Source organism: Podarcis pityusensis (genome assembly GCF_964106645.2).
Source record: "Podarcis pityusensis genome assembly, chromosome: 5".
NCBI lineage: Eukaryota > Metazoa > Chordata > Lepidosauria > Squamata > Lacertidae > Podarcis > Podarcis pityusensis.
The window spans coordinates 47,442,644-47,464,663 of NC_138032.1; the positions used below are offsets into that span (position 1 = coordinate 47,442,644).

Sequence of the window (22,020 nt, forward strand, 5' to 3'; positions counted from 1 at the left end):
CTCAGTGCACTTGGTAGAGACAGTGAGGAACACTTCCAGTCCATCCTTGTGTGTTATATTTGGTTTTGTGGTGCTTGCCCCAGAGATCTGTGGGTTTAACAGTGCAGTACCATAACTGTCAGGGACCTGGGTGGCGCTGTGGTCTAAACTACTGAGCCTCTTGGGCTTACCGATTGGAAGGTCAGCAGTTCACATCTGCTTGTCTGGGTGAGCTCCCATTGCTCTGTCCCAGCTTCTGCCAACCTAGCAGATCAAAAGCGCACCAGTGCAAGTCGATAAACAGGTACCGCTGTGACGGGAAGGTAAATGGCATTTCTGTGTGTTTTGGCTCCTGTCTCAGTGTTCTGTTGTGCCAGAAGCGGTTTAGTCATGCTGGCCACATGACCTGGAAAGCTGTCTGTAGACAAAGGCCGGCTCTCTCGGCCTGAAAGCAAGATGAGCGCAGCAACCCCATAGTCGCCTTTGACTGGACTTAACCGTCCAGCAGTCCTTACCTTTACCATAACTGTCAACTCAGAAGTACACCTCATTGAATTCAATAGGACATGCTCCCAGGTAAATGAGTCTAGGATTGGAAAAAGCCTCAGATCCTTACTTGAGAGATATGATGGGGAAATGGTCAGAATGGAGCTTCAAATATCATATCATCTAGCATGACTGAAAGTTTAAGCCCAGCACCTGAGACTAGGGATCCTTCTTGTTCCATCAGCTTTCCCAGAACAGATTTACCCAGCGGTAGCCCTAACTAGGCCCCATCCCATAATCACATCCAAAGTATGTCCATATGATACAACTGACACCACCACTATCTACTTTTAAGCACCAGGCAAAAACATTTCTTTTGACTGAGACTTTTGGCTCTTAATTTGAAGGGTTTTAGATATGTGTGGTCTCTTTCAGTGGTGGGATGTGTTAGACCTGCCTTTTATATGTTTCACTGTATTCTTAAGTTTTTAGTCTGTTTTAAATATATATAGGTTTTAATATTTATACTATGTTGTAAGTCACTTTGAGATACTTTTTGTAAAAAAGAAAAAAGAAAAAGCAAACAAAAAGGTGATTAATAAGTACAATTAATAAGTGGCTGGGGAAACCCAGCCAGATGGGCAGGGTATAAATAATTTAGTAGTAGTATTGATGTGAGATGCTCACATGGCTATGTATATTCATATCAGTAAAGATCAGGTATTGAGAGACTTTTTCTGAACAAAATAGCTGCACAATGGAGTCACCTGCACCTGGAGAAATTCTTCAGTTGTTCTATTGTGTTTTTAAAAAGTTCTTCTTTTATTTCATTTTATTGGTGAAACAGAAGTTGAATAGAGAAAACATAGGAGGAATTTGTTTTGCTCATGATGTCATACAGGTGTTCCATAAAACTGAGTGAACAAAACATTGCCATTCCACAGTAAATGTCCAGTGTGGAAGTAGAAAAAAGGGCTGATGCATCCAAAAGCAAGTAGAAATAATGAGGTCATTTACAGAAAGGAAGGAACTGTGATGGGTTAGAAGAATGGGGCAGTTTCAGGAGCTGCACAAAATGATATCAGTTAGGAGCAAGTAGAGGTGGTAAAGAGTTCATGTCCCCAGTGCTCAAAGTATTTTCATATTTTACTGTTTGCTTCCATGATATAATTTGAAAAGAGGAATCTCTTGAAGGAGGACTTTAGAGATATGCAATGATATGCAAATGGGGGGAAATAGCTTGTGATCAACACTATCAACATGAAGATGGTTCTCGGTATGTACCTAGAGGTCCATGCCACCTTAAAAATATAATATGTGAAGAAGTCTTCATATTTTGTCCAAGAACAATATGATAACTCCTAGCTTGTGAATTCTTCAGGCCAGCTATAAGGAGTTTCTTTGTGGTGTGATTAATGCACCATTCATGCAAGAGCACTCATGGAATTGAAAGAATCTTCACAGTGGGGTAGATGCTGTGGAAGAGTTCCAAAAAAGAAGAAGACGCTATTGCCAATGAATGCCATTCCACTATCACACACAGCTTTAGTGTTATGCTAGCAAACAACACCATCAGAATTTGAAAAGGTCACCATGGGTTGTAAACAGCTAGATTCTCTTCCCACAACTGCCATAAGCCTTTTGCATTTGGTTGTATTTAACCAATTAGTGCAACAGAAATGCATCCATTTAGATTGCTTTATATCTCCTATACGAAGTGGTGGAAAGCTGCAAGCAGGTTTGCCAAAGTGAATTTCTTTAAGAAAAAAAGAATGAGAGGGTAGTAGTACTTTCTTTTGTCTGCCCTAAATCTTACATCCTACAGCTTCATTGGATAACCCTGAGTTCCAGTGTTATGAGAGGGGGAGAAACTTCTTCCTACCAGTTTCTTCACACCATGCATAATTTTATATACTTCTATCATGTCCCCACTTACTTGCCTTTTTGTTAGCCCCACATGTTGCCACCTTTCCTTGTTGGGGAGTTGCTCTAAGTCCTTGATCACTTGGGTTGGCCTTTTCTGACTCTTTTCTAGCTCTACAATATCCTTTTTGAGATGAGGTGACCTAAACTCTACACATTACTCCAAGTGTGGTTTCATCTCTGCTACTTTTTTTCTTAAGAAACGCACCTTGGCAAAACCATTTTCTTAAGAAATGCACCTTAGCAAAACTACTTCAAAACTACTTTGACTACTGTTTTTATTTTCTTCAGTACAAAAGCCTGTCTTAAGTGTTTAAACAGCGAAGCACTAGCGGCTGTGACTTGCTATCTTACGACTTCTCCATTTCTTCCACCTTTTTTTTTTTTTAACCAAGGAACCATACTTCTGGATGATTAGCAAGAAAGAAAGGGCCCACCCATTGATCCTTTTTTGTAGAGCTGCCACAAGGAATTTTCCCCTTGCCTTAAAGATGAGCCAATGAGGCTGTATCAGATCCTTTTGTCTATTTTGATACATGAGAATGTGGGGCAAAGTTGGAGAAAGCACCAATTCAAAAGTGATGGGTAGAGATGGGAAAGAAAGAACAAAAGCGGTTTCATTTCTGCTGACTCTTGTGTTTCCTATTCTAACCTGTTCCTTTTTATTTAATTATTTCCCCTCCCAAATTCTGGGCCTAATCATCTTCCTGCTCGGTGTTACAGCTGTGTGTAAATCTATACACAATAGCAAAGTGTCTCAGGCGCTCTGCAGAATTAAATAACTCAAGGCAGAAGATAGCACATTGTATAAATTATAGAAAACAAGGGACTGAAGTTGTTCCATGGTGAATAAATTAAAGACAAATAACAGCAGGGGAGAGAGATGCGCACTCACACAAAAGGATAGAGATTTGAAAAGAAATGGCTAGTCAATGAGGCAGAGAGATTCAGGAAGGGAGAAGGCAGTAAAAGAACGTGAATCATTTCTCTAAAGACAACAGGCGACACTTGAAAATGATGCACTGAAAGTGAATATTTTAAGTTAGTTAAATCCATTGCCCAGGAGAATTAAGGAGGGCAGATACATAGTTAATGCCTGTCTTTGAGAGTATGCTTTGAAAGCTTACTTCCATTGTTTCAAAGACTGAGCTTGTTCCCCCTTTTTTTTTTTTAAAGTCTTCCGTGTAGACTTGGGTTTGGTCACATAACATTACAAATGTTGTGATAAAATACCTCTGTGAAATTCATATTGAATTTGCATGTAAAGTTATCAAGAACCAGTGTGTCCTAGAATAGAATCAGGCAACCTGTAATCCTAATTACATTGCTGGGCTACAGCTACCATCATCCCTGACCACTGGCCTGTTGGGAGTTGGAATTCCACAATGTTTGGGGGGCAGATATTCTTCACCCCTGGGCTAGGAGGCATTAGTGCATTTTACCTCCAGGACCACTTGAATCCTTATGTCCCAGCTCCAGTGGCGGAGGAAGCTGCTCGGGCGCCTGGGGCGGCACACAGGGGCTGGGCGAGGGCAGGGCGAGCCGTCCATAGGGGCGGGGCACACTGCAGCGCCTCTGGAGTCTGCCTGCCTCCTCCCACTCAGCTGCCCTACAGCTGGGGGGAGGCAGCGGGTGGACCATTATGGGCAGCGCAGAGCCTGCGCACGCCCAAGCCACTGCATCTCTCCCAGGAGAGACGCATGGCTTGGGCGCACTGCAGGCCCCGTGGTGAGTGCCGCCCGGCATTTTGTCACACCCCTCAGTGGTGACACCCGGGGCAGCCCTTGTTGGGATACACAGAATGCTGTGTGAGATAGTGTCTGCCGGCTTGAGTTTGCTAGCTGATGCAACTGGCTGATGTAATCAAGCTGCAATACTTTCTATGGAGGTGCTGGGTCAGAATGACTCAGCAGTAATGTGCTATCAGTTGATTGGCTGTCATCGGTTTAAAAGGGAAACCTGTCCAGCAGTAAGGTGGTGGTGTAGAAGAGTGTGGTCAGAGAGAGAGAGTTAGAGGTCTTCCTATTTGCCTTAAGATGCAGCCAGGTACTCTGTTTGACTGTATGAACTGCTCGTGTATTATAGCCTGTAGATATTTGTATATATAGCTCACAATAAATATACTGCACTGAAGAACCTGGAACTCTGAGCATTTCTGCTAAAGGGCCGTGAAAAATTCGTGACAGCCCTCACCCCCTCACCCACCCCTTCCTCTGCCCCTGCCTAGCTCAATCACTGAGGTCATCTGCTGGATCATTTCTGGTTGTCCCCCTGAGTTGGTGAGGTTCCTTTGGCATGGACAAGAAATCGAGCCTTTGTGTCAGGGACCCAATCCTGTGGAATGCTCTTCCAATAGAGATTTGGTAGGCATCTTCTATAAAAGGAGTGGGCAGCCTTTTTGATTCTATGGGCTAAATTCTTCTTAGGATCAACCTCGTGAGCCAAATCTTACAGTGGTTGGGGCCAGCTACCTGTCAACCATCAGACATTCCAAGGACATCAGGTAATTTAGTGCTTTGGTGTTTTTCAGGGCAGGGATCCTGCTCAGTGCTGAGTTCCTGCTTTGCACAGCACTTCAAAGTGTCCCAACAAACTTTTGACCAATCCCCACTCTTACTTGTATGACATCTGCAGGCAAACGGGGAAGCCGCTGTCTCAGACATTTTAACTAACTGTAGCCTTAAACAGTGAGTGGCGAGAGCAGAAACGTGTTTTGGGTGTTCATCTTCATTTTTGTCTCTTGATCTTCCCACTCAAGGGAAATTGCATTGCCCCTAGAAGAAATGCAAGCAAATCAATAGCCATTTCAGACACTGTTGTGTTAGTTAACAAGATATTTTATTAAATTAGGGCAGCTTGTAGCAGAGCTGTTCTTTGTTTTATAAATTATGGAACTGTTGTTTTCAAATTAAAATAGAACACTGGCTTTCTTTCTGAAGAGAAAATACAAGACCTTTATTTCAGCTGGCTCTGCTTAGCAGGCCTGATGACTCAGCCAAAGTGTCAGTCCATCTTCTCAAGGGAAATCATTCAGCTCAGCTGTTTAGTAATTGGGTGAAATAGTTAAAATAGGTTAACCTTTGAACTACTGATTCCAATTGCAGATGCCCCCTAACTTCCCTCTGGGGTTCATCAGACAGCTGCTATCTCCCCATCTGAGAGGCAAAGTATAGCAGTGGAGATTCCCTGCACATAAAAAGAAGTCTTTTCTACCCTCACTGCACAAAATAAGTGATATGGGCACTCAGGACTACTAACACAGTGAGAGCCCAAGGTAGACAAGTCAACAGTTACCCTGCTTATACCCATATTTGAAGCATGTATAATATTAATCCTCAGTGGCTGATAAGGAGAAATCCTCCCCTTATTTAAAATGGTGCCCAGAAGGGGACCCTGCTGTTATGAAAGGGTGCTTGTTGGTATCCCACCACTGCTGTGCTTTGTTTTCTCCTTGTTCAAAGTGCTTGATATGTAGCCCACAACAAGCTATCATTGGGTGGATGTTTACTCAGTACGTTTCCTTTTTCCTTCCTCTAATTCTAAGTAGCAATATTCCCCCCACCCCCAGCCAGTTGGTTTTAAAATGAGCATTTTAACATGTGTCCTCCCAGGTTCAGTCTGTTATGTTTTACACTCAGGACCAAGGGGAGCTCTACGATGAAACTAATGAAGCTTAAACTTTAGGGCCCCTAATCCCAGAGGGGCCATGGAAGGGACATCAGTCCACTTTGCTTTAAAATGTTGCATCTAGTAGACCCAGTTTGTGTCAGATGACTCAAATTAATTTTTAAAAATTGTATCTATTTTTCAACAGTCCCAAAGTTCGAGAGTCAGTGGCACAGATGTTGTAAAGGTCATTGTAAATAACCCCATTGAAGAAGTTAGAAGTGGTTACCCAGACCTCGTTGCTGGTTGTGAAGGGTCCCCCATGACAGTTCAAGCTTCAGGGCCCCCAAAATGTCTGTCCACCACTGCTCAGGACTATCCACTAGCAAAATAAATCTAGGACCTAACTACACTTTATTGGGAACCTGGGTTTTGGTCACCAGTGTTGAAGCAATAATTCTTCAACATCAGCTTCATTGGACTGGTCATGTTGTGCGGATGCTTGATGATCATTTTCCAAAGCAACTACTCTATTCTGAACTTAAAAATGGAAAGTGTAATGCTGGTGGTCAACAAAAGATGTTTAAAGGCTGTCTCAAGGCAAATCTTAAATAATGTAGTATAAACACCAACAACTGGGAAACACTTGCCTGCGAGCGCTCCAGTTGGAGAACAGCCTTTGAAGACACTTGAACTCAGCACGCAAGGGAGAAATGTGCTAAGAGGAAGGCATGCTTGGCAAATCCACACCATGATCAACTCCCACCCAGAAACCAATGACCCCACTGTGGAAGGATGTGTGGATCCAGAATTGGCCTCCACAGGACTCATTGTTAAACCATGTTTATGGAAGACAATCTTACTCGGCTATGAGTGATCGCCAAAGAAGAAGACATTCCCTTAGTATCTCCCTGATAATGGTTGGCAAAAGAAATGTAAGACATGATGTCACTGCATCCAATATTTCTTCTCTCCCCACTGCAATTCATTGCAGGTGAGGTGGTGGGAACGTTGAATACAAAGATGTCTCATCACAGGTTGATTTTTGCACGTTACAAGGAAGATGCATGGGGGTTGGAGGCAGGCATGTGTTTCTGTAGCACATACTTCACATTTCCTTATCTCAAGCCCCGCTGTAATCATTTGATAAATTCTCCAAAGCAGATTATAAAACTTATCAGCTTTTATAGAAAGATAATCTATTGACCGTGAACAACTCACCAAGAGGCTCTTGTCAAAAGGGAGACAGATGAAAGGTTGGAGTTACGTGGATTATAAATCTGACAGGAAATGGTGACTTGCACATATATAAAAATTTGGATGGTTTAAAGAAATTTGTCACATGGAATTATTGCCTACCTATCATACATAAGATCCCTTTTAAAAGCTGTTGATATCCTGCACTTTTCATATGACAACATCCATTTACTCACCAACGCCTTTCTGATCCAATGTCTTATAACATATGAGAAATCACCAGAGTGAAATTATGGCTAATAGAAAACTGCCAATCATTGGCTATTCCTCCAACAAGATGTGACTACCTTTTTAAAAAAAATCTTATAAAATACTGGATTATATTGATTTTCAGAAATGCCTTTTCTTCCCATTGTAAACCTTTCTAGGGAATTATTTTTTTAGCAGATAGTACGTAAAGCTATTTTTAAAAATACATTCACTTACTGTCTGATATATTCAAATGTGTCTTACTGGCATTTCCCATTCAATCTAATCATATTTTATTAAAGTAACAACACTCTGTGATGTAAATGCACAACCATGCCTATCAAAAGGCGTACAATCTCATATACTCTGAAAGCTGATCCATGCTCTATGAAAGAAGGTATATTTGCTGCATACCAGAAGATAAAAAGTGTAGAGAAATATCCATCTTCAAAGGTATAGGTAGCATCTCCACAGCAAATGTCTCTGAATGTTTGGATATATGCATCTCCCCACTTCAAGCTTTCCCAGTCAAAAGAAGAGTCATGAACAGCACTACTGTAATGCCTCATTTTGATTTTCAGATAAAAAATGATGAGGTAGGGTGAAATGTTTTCCTCTGAAACCTAATTGTTCACCTTTATTTTAATTAATTTTTGCTGGCATTGTATCTTCTATCTGTTCCTGCTTTGGTGCCATTTTCTTCTTCTCAGTTCTGATCTTTCTTCTTCCTTGGTTACTCACATAGTGAGGTCCACATAGAAAATGGGATTTAGTGACATCATTACATCCATGAGGGCAAACCATTACAATTGAGAGTCAGGGCAATGCTTCTTGGATCAGTCATATGGGACCACCCAGTGCAAGGGTAGCCAACATGGTGCTATCTAGATGTTGTGGACTACAATTCCTATCATCCCTCATCATCAACAGTGCAGACCAGGACTGATGGAAGTTGTGTCCACATCATTAGGAAGAGATGTATCACATTGCATAACCTTGACATAGTGAATGTGATCGCATCAGGATTGTCCTGTGTTCTCCCAGATTGGGGTCCCAGATGAAGATAGGTTTAAACCAAGGCACTTGCTGTTAAGATGGAGGTGTCATATTTCAGAAAGCAATACTTAGATATCATTTACAAATCTGAGAAAAAAGTTGTTTTTAGCTTGACAATACATTCTTTTGCTGATTAGCATTTAAAATTTAATTTTTAAAAATGCTAGTGTATCAGTACTGGAAGCTTTAACACTCGTAGGGCTTTTGGGGCTAGTATGGATTGAAAATCAAAATAAACAAGCTGACTGAGCACTGAGGAAAATTAATTACAGGATTACAGTTGTGACTAAGGGTGAGCTGACTGAATCACACTCTGACATTAATACACAAACCTTTCGGAAGAAGAGTTTCTATAAGATAGGAAATGGTTCAGTAGACTGATTTGAAACTTGGAAGTCTCGAGATGTATGTTTCAGGATGGTCAATGCCAAATTTAGAGTAAAAAGAATAAGGAATTGCTTTTTTGAATGAGTTTCATGACATTGAAAATGGGGTGTGTTATTACTACCATTGACTTTGCTGGGACAATTTTTCAGGAACCTCTGTTTGGATTGTGCTCTTGGGGAAATGGATGATTGGTTTAGGTCAAAAGGAATGTCTAGTGTGTGCTTTTATCTAATAGTTGTGGAACGTGCATTTGTTAAAAAAATAATACTTATTTTTGTGGCCAATGTTAGTCAGTGGGGGTTCATAAGGGTGTCCTCTGCACATGTACAAAACTGCTGTGGAACTAGGTTAAATGTGTGAGGGGTTAAATAGAATGTGGACTGAGAATGAGTGTCAAGCAGTGTGTGCCTCTCTGAGGGTAAGGAAATGACTGTGAGAGGTGAGAGAGATATGAAAGTACTTGCAGACCAAGCCTCAACCGTATGTCAAAAAGTAAAAATCAGGAAACCACCCCCCCAAATGGTTGAGCTTTTTCATCCAAAAACACCACAAAATGCCGTGATTTCTTTTCAGTTGACTTGCCTAAGATCTAGGACAAAGCACCACCTTTCCAAAATTCCCCCCGGACGTCAATTCCACCTTTGAAATCCCAGTAATGTCCAGGGAAATCCAAGCGTATGACAGCCCTAAGATGGGCCAAAATGGAAAACATTTTTAATCACCACCACCATACTGTGGGGAATAACACCTGCCAGCAAATGCTTAACCAGCACATCAGGAACATGGTTCCAGCTACTTCTTACTTCTTTCGTTTTCAACTTGTAGAGACTATTTTGAAAATTATTGTGACAATTCAAAAACATGAGACACACATATCTAGCATCTGAGGTAGAACGTTTTACCACCTCAGAATTCTCACCACATTCTATTCCATGTGTAGATCAGGCATCACATGAGGAGGGTTAAGTCCAGAGATGACTGAGAGCTTATACATACAGTAATCCAATTTTAATTTTCAAATTATTTTCTCTCAATGATGCACCACCACGAAATGAATATGATGTACAAGGGCTCCCTCTTTTTAAAAAATACAAAAATGGTTTAGAAGGCTTCATAGATATAATTCAAGATATAAAGGTCTTAGATTTATATCTGCAATAAGAGTTGCCACAAGGCTTGTAAAGAAAATATGGTGTGGTTTTAAAAAAAATTGAAATGCTGCATTCCACTCCAATAAAGCGTTTCCTCAACATTACAAATCCTACCAATACAGCAAAAAAGGAATATTGTGCTAGTGGAAAATTGGAAATGAAGTTACCAGGGAGGGACTGTAAAGCAGTCAGAGTATTAAGTGGAGGCTTCATAAATGTCCTTGCAAAGGGAGGCACTGGAGAAAAAATATGGCATCTACACTAATGCCGGCTAAGCCTCAGTTCATCTAGATAAATCCAGGGCCTGGGGAGTCAGGGAGAGAAGCTGCAAAGCAACTGCATTGCTAGACAAAGATGGTGGTGGGTCATTTGTGAGCAATAAAAGAACCTGAAAGGAACATTCTGTGAGGTAATGGATGGACATGTTTTCTCGAGGGAACAGAGCAACCTTTACCAACCAGGTGCCCTCCAGATATTTTGAACTATAACTCTCAGCAGTCTCAGCCAGCATGAGCTCCTTGACAGTTTGCTTCACTTGTGACTCCCAGCAGCTGGTATTCAGAAGCATACACACTGGATGAAGAACGTGGCCATCGTGGCTAGTAGCCATTGCTAGCCTTGTCCACCATGGGTTTGTCTAATTCTCTTTTAAAGCCATCCAAGTTGGTGTCCATTATTACATACTGTGGGAGCACATTCCATAGATTTACTATGCGCTACCAGAAGAAATACTTTCTTTTGTCTTCCCTGAGTCTTATAGCATCCAGCTTCATTGAATGGCCCCTCGTTCTAGTATTATGAGGCAGGGAGAAAAACCGCTTCCGATCTACTTTCACCTCACCTTGACTAATTTTATAAACCTGTATCATATCCCTCACCTTACTTGCCCTTTTTCTAAACTAAAAAGGCCCAAATGTTGAAACCTTTCCTCATAGGTGACATGCATCCCCTTGATCATTTGGTTAATAATAATAATAATAATAATAATAATAATAATAATATTTATACCCTGCCCATCTGGCTGGGCTTCCCCAGCCACTCTGGGCAGCTCCCAACAGAATAAAAAAGTGATAAAATATCAAACATTAAAAATTTTCCTAAACAGGGCTGCCTTCAGATGTCTTCTAAATGTCAGGTAGTTGTTTATTTTCTTGACATCTGATGGGAGGGTGTTCCACAGGACTGGCGCCACTACCGAGAAGGCCCTCTGCCTGGTTCCCTGTAACTTCACTTCTTGCAGTGAGGGAACCATCAGAAGGCCCTCGGCGCTGGACCTCAGTGTCCAGGCAGAACAATGGGGGTGGAGATGCTCCTTTTATGGACCTTTTTGAACTCTACAATATCCTTTTTGAGATGGTGCGACCAGTATTGTACACAGCATTCCCAGTACACTTGTACCATAGATTTGTATAACAGCATTATTATATCAGCAGTTCTTTTCTAACCAATTTCCTGGTGATCCTTAGCAAATAATTAGATTCCCCCCCCCCCAACTTTATAACTGCTCTACACTGAGCCGACATCTTCATTGTTCCCAGTTCCCAGTTAGTCCACAACATCTGCAGGGCACAACAATGACTACCCCCTGCCAGTGGTGAACTGATGTCTCAAAATAAATCATTATTAATACTAATAATAACAACATTATTACGATAAATAGGATAAAGATCAGTTCAAGATTTAAATTAAAAAACACCATTTAGATTAATTAGAATCTAACCTGGCAGAAGTCCCCACATTAGCCTCAGATATAGATCCACTCTCATATTAAATTGTATCAAAAAATTGTATTATTGCATGCTAGGTACTGGAAAATGAATACATAAAATATAAATATCAGTGCTGAAATAGAAAATGTTTTTTTTTTTTTTTGAATATCAAATATTACTGAAGATAAAATATAGGCTATTGAGACACATCTTGACACTATTACCACATAGTATGAGAATGTCTGAAGGAACCCTTGGCTTTTCAGTTACCATCTTCAATAACCAAGATCTGCCATCATTGAAGACACATAAAGTCTCCAAAATGAATGACTCTCTTTATCCATATCCAATCCAAACATTTAAAGAACTTTATTTAAAACAGCTATCTGGGGAGAAGAGTAAATGAATCTCTAGAGTGTAAAACTCCCATCTGCTTCATTTAGGCAGTTGATGGCCAATAAATGCTGGGGAAATGGATTCAAAATGAAGAAAAACTAACATAGCTTGTTAAGCACCAGCAGAAATGATATGGCAGCCATTTGCCACTGTTTGATTAGAGTAAGAGTTACACAGACTTTCTACAGGAGAGCAACACGCTATCATTGCATTTCCTTGCTATTTGTTGCAGGACTGTGACTTACAAACTTCAACAGAATTTATTTTGACTGTCCCTTAAGCTACAGTTCTAAGTATATGTACTTGCAAGGAGGTTCTGTGCTATACATGGCAGATTCTTTTCCCCAGGAGAGTAAACTGAGAGAATTAATTCATGTCATTCTGCTGCCAAGAAGAAAGTGAAAAGGAGGATACACATAGAAAGCTGTCCTATAAGGAGTCAGACCATTGGTCCATCTGGCACAATACTGTCTACACAGACTGGGATCGCTAACAGACCTACTGGGAGATGCCAGGGAATGAACTTGGAATCTTCTGCATGCAAAGCAGGTGGGCCTTTCCTCTAATGTGATTAGGATTGGGCAGCATGGGACCAATCCATCCAAATGTAAGCCCGTTTAAGAACTATCTGTTTTACTGAGCATGTTAAGTAGCTGCAGACTGGGCCATGATTTCAAATGGACAGGTTTAAATTTATATATTGAATTCTTTTCCAGCAGTATCTTCCGTTCCTTCTGCCAGCTTGTGTTCAGTGAAGTAGAAATATAAAGATAAGGAAGACAAATACTGTTGAATTTAATCAGATATTGAATGTTTTAAATACCTGTGTTTAACTGTTTTCATTGAATTTTAATGTTTTATATTTCTGTAAACTGCTTAGAGGTTTTCTTTCGTGTGTGTGTACTGGAAGGCATATCTTCCATTTTAACTGAAGTAATATCTTCAATTAGAGTTGACCCACTCCTTGTTTTTCCTACCACAGATTCTGTACCTTCAGCAACAGCATGTGTGTATAGACATCTGCAGTTTTATTGCATCAAATTATCCATCACAGATGTGAATGTTGTGGTCTGTCAGGGCTTAGAGAGATAACAGTACTCAGGAATATGAAATTCACCTTTTTGAATTTCTTACTTTTTATTTTTTTTAAAATGTACACAAATAAATAAAATTCTTAGTATCAACTGGAGCAATTTAAACTCCACTTTCTATTGTGAAATGTAGATTGTGTTCATTTATCCCAAATAAAGAGTTTGTCCCAACTACAGTGTTTATCCTATATACACCATAGAACCTTGCACACACCAAAAAACTAGATGTACCCCAATTTCCATGTGGTAAGGGACTTCAAGGGTGCAAATATGTAGCTCATGTTCAGTTTCCTTGGGATGAAGGGCACTGCAGATGTGATGGATTTGTTCCCCCTGAACTGGGTTTTGCTACCCAACCCACTCTTCTTTAACAGCTCATTGTTTTTGTAGATGGCTTTATTTTGCTTTTTAGCTCTTTGCTGAGCTAATAACAATACATAACACTGTCGATCTTGACTACTTGGAGCAGGGAATCTTCTTCTCATAATATGCTTCATGCTTCCCTGACTCCCCCACCCCCACCCTTACAATGCACCAGAAAGCTAGGTTGTTCCTTGTTTGAAAGAACAGTGATAATATTAAAATAAAAGACCTTAGGCATAAACATGGCAAAAGCAAGGAAATGGATGTCTTCTTGCACATGTCTAATATCATAGATGCTATTGACCTCAAGCAAAGTTGATTGCTTTAATAGTTTCCCTGTAAATCTTTGCCTGCTTCCTTATTTACCAAATATATATATATCCATGCCTCTGTCATATAGGGGCTGTATAATACAGTTCAGTTTCCTTTGGATGAAAGAACAGTGGTTTCTTTGAAATATTTCCTTTATTTACATGTATATAAATAGGGCACAGAAGAAGCAAACAGGCATTCCTATTTCAGTCAGTAAGCATCATCTGCATCTCCTCCTTTGATGGCCCCCAATCCAGCTAAAAGCTTTCAGATCTCTCGCTCTTTTCCTGCCCCTTCTAGCTGCATACCTTTTTGTTGCTCATGTGTATCCTATTCATGGTCTCCACCCCACCTGGCTGGAGAACAGCCCATTCAGGAAAGATCCATTGTAACCAAATTAGAGGTAGTTAAAGGCATATGTGAGGATATTGTGAGGTCATGTGGACTAGCCCTCCACTAGTCACATCCCTACTAGTCATGGTATGCACTTGGCATGATGTGTGTCTAAGGCCCCAGTTCACAGTTACCAAGCACACAGCCAGCCACTATATTGGTGGCAAGTGGGAATGGCTACATAGGGATGGATGCATCTGTCAATTTTTGTTGCTCTTGGTTTCTCATTTTTCTGTTCTTAAGTTCAGTTCCCCCAATTTCCACATCTGTTTGCATTTTTAAAAAAATCCTCATGGAAATTAATCAATATATTAGTGCAATTTTTTTTCAAAATACACACATTTCTGAAAGCATTTCCCACTAAAATGCACACTTTAGAAAGCATCTGTGTGCACACTTCCTCCCACAAAATGAATATTTTGAGCATATTCTTTGGTCAGCAAACCATTACGAAATCTGGAGACATGTGAATCTCAAAGGATAGTTACATTTGGGTTCATATATTGTTTTAGGAAGTGTGAACTAGGTGGGTTCACACTTAAATACAAACTGACTCAAATCCTTCCCCAAGCCCTAACGCCTAACATGTGCAGCCTGTGTTTTGTCAGTGCTCATTTGAACCCCCTTTTAACTTTGTTTCATTAAAGACCCAGATTCCCACCTGGTGAAACTTTAGCCAAAATCATAATGAAAGACCCAATAATAGTAGGAAGGCAGTAAACTCACAGCAATGTCTTCTGAACTGTGGTTCACATTCAACCGTCCTAAGTGTACCTGCTTGCCCTCTTGAGTGGAATATTACTTTACATCAAGATTACAGTTTATATCTTATTTTCTAAATAATTCAATGGGTGGGCAAGGAGCAGCTTTATAAAAAGGAAGACACTGTCAAACTACACTTTTTCAACTGACACAGATATAATAATTGCAAGATGTAAGACCTTTGGAATCCCATGAAGCCATTTTCTGTCATACTGATTCACCTGAAAGAAAATCCTAAGTGCCAGCATCTCTCTTTCACTCTCTTAATATATTCAAGGTTAATATCTCTATGTACTTTCATTTTGTAGTGAGTATTAAAGATGGATTTGAGCTATGACATTTATTATTTGTAATATGGGAGTAACGTGGAACCTATTCAGACTTTAATAGGGCCAGTGGCACACTAAAACCTCTTCAGCCTTTCTTGTGAGACAGCCAGCTTTCCAGAATGCCAGCATTCACATTTCCACTTAGCAGAGATTCAAAATGGCAGCCCCTCTTGTTTTTCCCGTCTGCAGAAAAAAGAAGAAAGGCTGAACTTCTGTTCCTGCTGTTCAGGAACAACAAACCTATACTTTCCAGAAGTTGTTGGACTTCAGCTCCCACCAGCCTCAGCTGGCATGGCCAGTGTTAAGGACCACAGGTTCTCCCTGCCTGCTATAAATGAACACTGCCACCATTTCAGGACCCCAATCAACTAAGAATATTAACTTATTTTCAGGCTACAGCAGCAGTGGATAAGGAGCGCCTTCTGACCAATCTTCTAGGGATCATGGGCCAGAAGCAAAAGTGGGTAGTGCAACAAGTGTGGCTTATGCCTTTGGACATTCTGTTCAGGCAAGCAAGAGGCACTGTTGGAGTTCAAGCCAGACAAAAACACCTGAACAAAGCTTGAAGTAGGGCTGTTGACTGCGATGGCTGGTGGGAAAGGGTAACCTGGAGGGAGTCCTGAGGGTCAGGTAATGAGGCCTGCATCTTTGAATACAGTGGTACCTCGCAAGACGAATGCCTCGCAAGACGAAAAACTCGCAAGACGAAAGAGTTTTTCGCTTTTTGAGTTGCTTCGCAAGATGAATTTCCCTATGGGCTTGCTTCGCAAGACGAAAAACGAAAACGTCCTTTTTCTTAAAACCGTTCAATGCATTCCTATGGGAAACCGTACTTCACAAGATGAAAAATTCGCAAGACAAAAAAACTCGCAGAACGAATAAATTTCGTCTTGCGAGGCACCACTGTACCACCCTTTGCTACTTGAGTTGTTCTTTGGAGTTTCAGGGGGACAACTTTTTTTAATGTTACAGTTTGTGTGCTCTTATTTTAATATGTAAGACACCTTGGAGAAATTTTTATTCAGAAAGGTGGCGTATAAAGGTTTTAAATAAATATCCTGTTGCATTTACCAGCTAAGTAAAGGGATGGGACCGGGCTCTAAATTTTGAAAATTTTGAAGTGTCTAAACTGAATTTGAAAGGAATTTTAGTTGCCTGCTGAATCCTAAGTTTCAACATTTTGAAATATTTTCTGCCCATGCAAAAGTGGAGGACGGGAAGAGTTGGAAGTCGTGGTATTTGATTTTATTTTATTTTATTTTAGCAGAAGTCAACCTGCTTGCTTCTCTTCCTCTTAGACACACACAGCAACTCCTTTTTCCCTGAACTGTATGCTAATAACCTTTTTTTTTTTCAATTATACTCCCTATAGAATATCTCTATTGTTTTATGTACGCAAGAAGTGTTGTTAAATTTTAATCTTTCTCGGCTCCACAGCAGGCAACTTAGAATCTCAGCACAACTGTGCATTCACTTCTCCTCTGTACATTCATAAATTCTTGCAATAGTAAAAGCTTCTAAGTAAGTTAAATATCTTTAAATCACCCTCTTCCCCCATATCCTTGCTTGTTTATTTATTTTGCTGCATGCCAGGAGGTTAGTTCCATTTCATTTTAATTTTTATTTATTAAGCGCTCCCTACATGTAGATTGCAAAATCCAAGCCTGTTTTGTTGTGTCTGGATTAGGAAAGCACCACCTGCCGATTTCTCTCCCCTTTCTCATTTGTGTAAAGCTAGGCGGGTGCTACATTATCCCAAAGGCAGACAAGACTTATCTGTCACTTGCAGAACTCGTCTAATGTATGTGTCAAGGCTCTCAAGAACACTGTCTCAGCGATAGAAATATAATGGGTAGGAATATGGATGGGTGGGTATTAAATTAAATGTCAACTCTGACCTTTAGAGGTCAAAGACTCAAAGGCTGGGGATGACAGATGCATTTTTGAAAGTCTTTCAAGAGATTTGACAGTGCACTGCAGAACTAGCTTTGCAGCAATGTGTACTCAGAGGAAAGTCACTTGAGCTCATTGCAGTCTCTTGGATGGCCTGGAAAAGCACACAGACTTCACTGAGCAGAGGCGGTTTTAGGGTGGCATGACTGGTGTGGCCGTACTGGGTGCCACACTGCAGGGGGCACTACAACAATGCTCTAGAAGAGAGCATTAGAGGCAGGGGGTTCTCAATCACACATGGCACCACTGAAATTTGAGAGCCCATAGTTCGCCACTGTACTGAGAGTACCATAAGCAGATTAGTGAACACTCTGACACACCTAAGAGGTTGTGCCAACAGGGCTATGTAATGAGGACTGCAGTTTATGGAGTTTTAAATTGTGGGGAAATGCACACAGCGCTGTACATGTACCAGAGTATATACTCACTCACCGCTTTGGCTTTTGGTCTACCTAAAGGTTAAAATCACTGCTTGTACACCAATCTCTTTTTCCATCACCAATAAACCATTGCACTACACTTAAGAAGGCATAACGTGCATGTTCTTTCCTTGATAAAGGTTATCTCAATTTAGAAGAAGAAAAAGTCATGTAATACATGAACAATTTTTGTCTTTTCCAGTAATATCATTCCCAAGAAGTAGAGCTTGTGTCACCTTATGGAATCACCATGACCTTAAGAGGATGCTATTGCCATCAAAATGCAATATTAATTAGATCAGTTTCAGCATATCTTATTAGATTTGGAACCACTACAAGTAAAGATTGCATGGCTTCAGGCGAAATCTGACAAACTATCAAATAGGTCAACTACAGAGTCTTCCCTTAGACCACAAGGACTAATGTAGTGTTTGATCTTGATGGTGCCTTTTCCACAAGTGCTAATTAGAATAATAGTAATTTCAACCTTCATTTCAAATCTCCACCTTGGTTCAAAGGAAGGCCTTAGTTTGAATCTGTCAGCATACTTCTTAATTATGCAACCTGCTAAAAAGCTGAGCTAATTAGGAATTGCGTATGCCTATAGACACAAGCTGCATCAATGCATTCTCCCAAGGGGCTTTGTCTTTTTTCTTTCTTTTTTTTAACAAGATCATTTTCAGCTATAATTGGGCATGCACACACAAAAAGTGGTAAATAGGAAATTAGCAAACATTTAAGGCACACTAAGGAGCTAAACAGATTGTGTGGTGGAGGTAGGAGACTCTGTGCTGTTTAAAATGATTTAAGATAACTAAACCATCAAGTGAGAAATGATCATAATTCTCAATTGCGGTTTTTAAGAAAATAGGTATAGAAAATGTTTTGTTTTGTTTTTTAACCAGGGAAATGATAGAACATATTACTGCAGCAGACATAACATGCCTGTGCATTTTATCATCCAAACAAGGATTTGGCAGAGGAGGGATTTCACTTTTTATTCTGAAACAATGTATTTAATTAAATCCCATTGAAATTAATACAATTGTGAGCCAAAGGGTTTCATACACTACAGATGTGCTCTATATCCATCTGACCCAAATTACAGCCTTGGAGTGTTCGTAGTGCACAGAATCTTCCCAGATTCTTCTTTCCCTCTTCTAGCAAGAGGTTTAAAGTGCATATTGGATTCTTGATTAAAATTTGCTAAGAAGCTGTTATGTTGTGAAGAGAAACTATGTTCTACCAAAGCAGCTCTGCTCAACAGGGCTTTTTATCTCCTATTTGCAAGAACAACATCTTTCCTTTACAACCACCATAATAAAATAGTCGTCATTTCCACAAGCTAAGTATGTGTGTGTTTAACTGATTATGCTGCTTATCAGGACCTAGGTCCTTTCAAAGAGTCTCACAATAAAAAATTATTACAAACACAATGAATGACGTTACCAGTCTAATCATAGGAACCACATAGCAATTGGAAATATTTAAAAGCTTAAAAGCTAACATGGCAGCCTAAAAACAAAAATAGCACGGGGGAAACCCACCCCAAAATAGCAGATATAATTATTGCCAGCCTTTAACATCAAATATAGTACTAATAAAAGCAAGTTTTAAAACACCCCAGCTACCTAATCAAAGGAGGAATGAAAAAGAAATGTCTTTAGGACCTACCTAAAATAATATAGAATTGGACAAAGTATGTCTTCAGGTAGGGACGCGGGTGGCGCTGTGGGTAAAACCTCAGTGCCTAGGACTTGCCGATCACATGGACGGCGGTTCGAATCCCCGCGGCGGGGTGAGCTTCGGTCCCAGCTCCTGCCCACCTAGCAGTTCGAAAGCACCCCTAAGTGCAAGTAGATAAATAGGTACCGCTTTATAGCGGGAAGGTAAATGGCGTTTCAGTGTGGTGCACTGGTGCTGGCTCGCCAGAGCAGCTTCGTCACGCTGGCCACGTGACCCGGAAGTGTCTGCGGACAGCGCTGGCCCCCAGCCTCTTAAGTGAGATGGGCGCACAACCCTAGAGTCGGACACGACTGGCCCGTACGGGCAGGGGTACCTTTACCTTTTACCTTTATGTCTTCAGGTGGTCCTTGATGGTGGCAGAAGCAAGAGAGCGCTTTTTTTCTGCTCCTCAGTCCCACTTACAAATCAAAGATTGTGACTTCCTGATTGGTACAAATGTATAAAACAAACATATAGAATCATACTTGCCCATTTTTTGCATGTATCTCTACAGTGACTTTCCAGAGGTTGGTCATGTTTGTTCTTTGTTATCTTCAAAAGAATTTTAAAAAAAGAAAAGGTTACTATTGTGAAATGCATTTTTTTTTTAATAAGAACACAAAGATAGAAGACCTTCCCTGTTGCTTATCCCCTATTATTTGTTCATCACCAACTTTGGGCTTCATTTAGGTATCACAGCTAGTGGCCCCTGATAAACTTCTCCCATTCCTTTCTAAAGGCATCCATAGAACAGGGATGACACTGTATGTCTATCAAGCTCCTTATGCATGTCCCTACACAAGATGCCTGGGTAGCTGATATGATGTAGCAGTTAAATATCCAGAAAGTCTTGAAACTTCAGCACAAGAAGTCTTGTTGTTGCTGTTGTTGCTGTTGTTGCTGTTGTTGTTGTTTTGTATTTTAAACAAATCAGGAGTTGATAAATTATTCAGCCAGAATGAACCTTGCCAGCTCCCCCCTTGAACACAAAGCAAATTTGATTCAAGTTAAATGTGTTTTTGACTAATGGTTTCTGCCTGCATGATTTATCAGTGTAATGTGGACAGGGTATGGCAGCAGATTGGTACGGATAATTTTTGCATTTCTAGGCTTACGTTCTGCATGCCTAAGTATGGAAGTTTAGGGAATGATACATTTTAAAAAGATTGCCCAACTGGGAGGGGGGTCGATGGCGTGCCTTGGTTGGAGGGAATATGTGTGTCTTCCTCCCCCACCTTCCCTGAAAAGCAATAAAGGAGAGCGATTTCTTCTGTTTTCCTCAGCAGTGGAACCCATCTGTGGACTTGAGAGTTGAAAAATCAGAAAACACATTAGAGTTAAGCGAGACTATTAAATTACAAACCACGAAAAAACTTGTCATGCAGTACCATACAGAGAGGTACTGATGCACTTATGCATTCATTTAAACAAGACATTAGACCACCGGCAAAGCTGTACAACTCCAAGATCAGAGACACTACACTCTGCAAACCTAAAGAAATTAGCAGCACTTTGACTACAACTGAGGCCTCACATTTGGGGCCAAACTGGACATGGCAATGAGAAATCTGCAAATGAATCACTGGAAAGTTCTTAAAAAAATTAAATGCAGCTGCTGAAATCCACCTCCACACACAAAAAATTGGTCTGCAGCACAGGAGCAAGGGAGTTAAGCCTTTTTTTCCAGTCCAAATATCCCCCTATGTAGCTTCTTTTTTCTAGATCCTATGCTGCAGCCTTGATCTAAACAAATTTTAAATTAAAAAAGAAATATTAACATTGGAGATCCAGTCAGGCCTCCCCCAGCTTCTCATCCAGTTTTGCCTTAACTCTGAGGTGGCAAACCTGCATCTAGGCAGCACCACTTCAGAATATCGGTGGGAGAATCAGATAGAATACATCTCCGTACCAAAACAGAAAACAATCCATGTAGAAAATAGTGTTTCAAGGAGTACGGTTCTAATCAAGTTTCTTCACAATATCCTATATTTCTACAAGCATAGAGGTTTTTTGAATGAAGGAGCATTCAATCATTCCAGCCGCTCTTTGAGGTGAGGCAGCTCAGACACTGTGCTCAGAGAGAGCCATTAAACTTCGGCCAGGGCACCCATCAAACTCCAGATCTCAAAAGCTCATTCAGGAAAACATAAAGCACTACAATTTCAAAGTGATACATTATGTTGAATTTATTGAATTGATATACTGCCCTATACCCAAAATTCTCAGGGCAGTTTATATGGTTTCAGTATGTATTTGTTTAAACACATGGGACAAACACAGGTACAGTGGTACCTCGGGTTAAGAACTTAATTCGTTCTGGAGGTCTGTTCTTAACCTGAAACTGTTCTTAACCTGAAGCACCACTTTAGCTAATGGGGCCTCCCGCTGCCACCGCGCCGCTGCTGCATGATTTCTGTTCTTATCCTGAAGCGAAGTTCTTAACCCAAGGTACTATTTCTGGGTTAGTGGAGTCTGTAACCTGAAACATCTATAACCCGAAGTACCACTGTATACAGATAAGAAGTTTAAAGTGT

At 40.5% G+C, this 22,020-nt stretch overlaps 1 long non-coding RNA gene across 1 annotated transcript in view; it reads left to right on the forward strand.

Moving 5' to 3' along the window:
* The first annotated feature begins 15,898 nt into the window (after positions 1–15,898).
* LOC308477428 overlaps positions 15,899–22,020 on the forward strand; it is a 38,012-nt gene continuing 31,890 nt past the window's right edge. Inside the window, exon 1 of the long non-coding RNA XR_013986556.1 lies at positions 15,899–16,019. This is a non-coding gene — a long non-coding RNA (uncharacterized lncRNA). The remainder of the gene's footprint in view (positions 16,020–22,020) is intronic.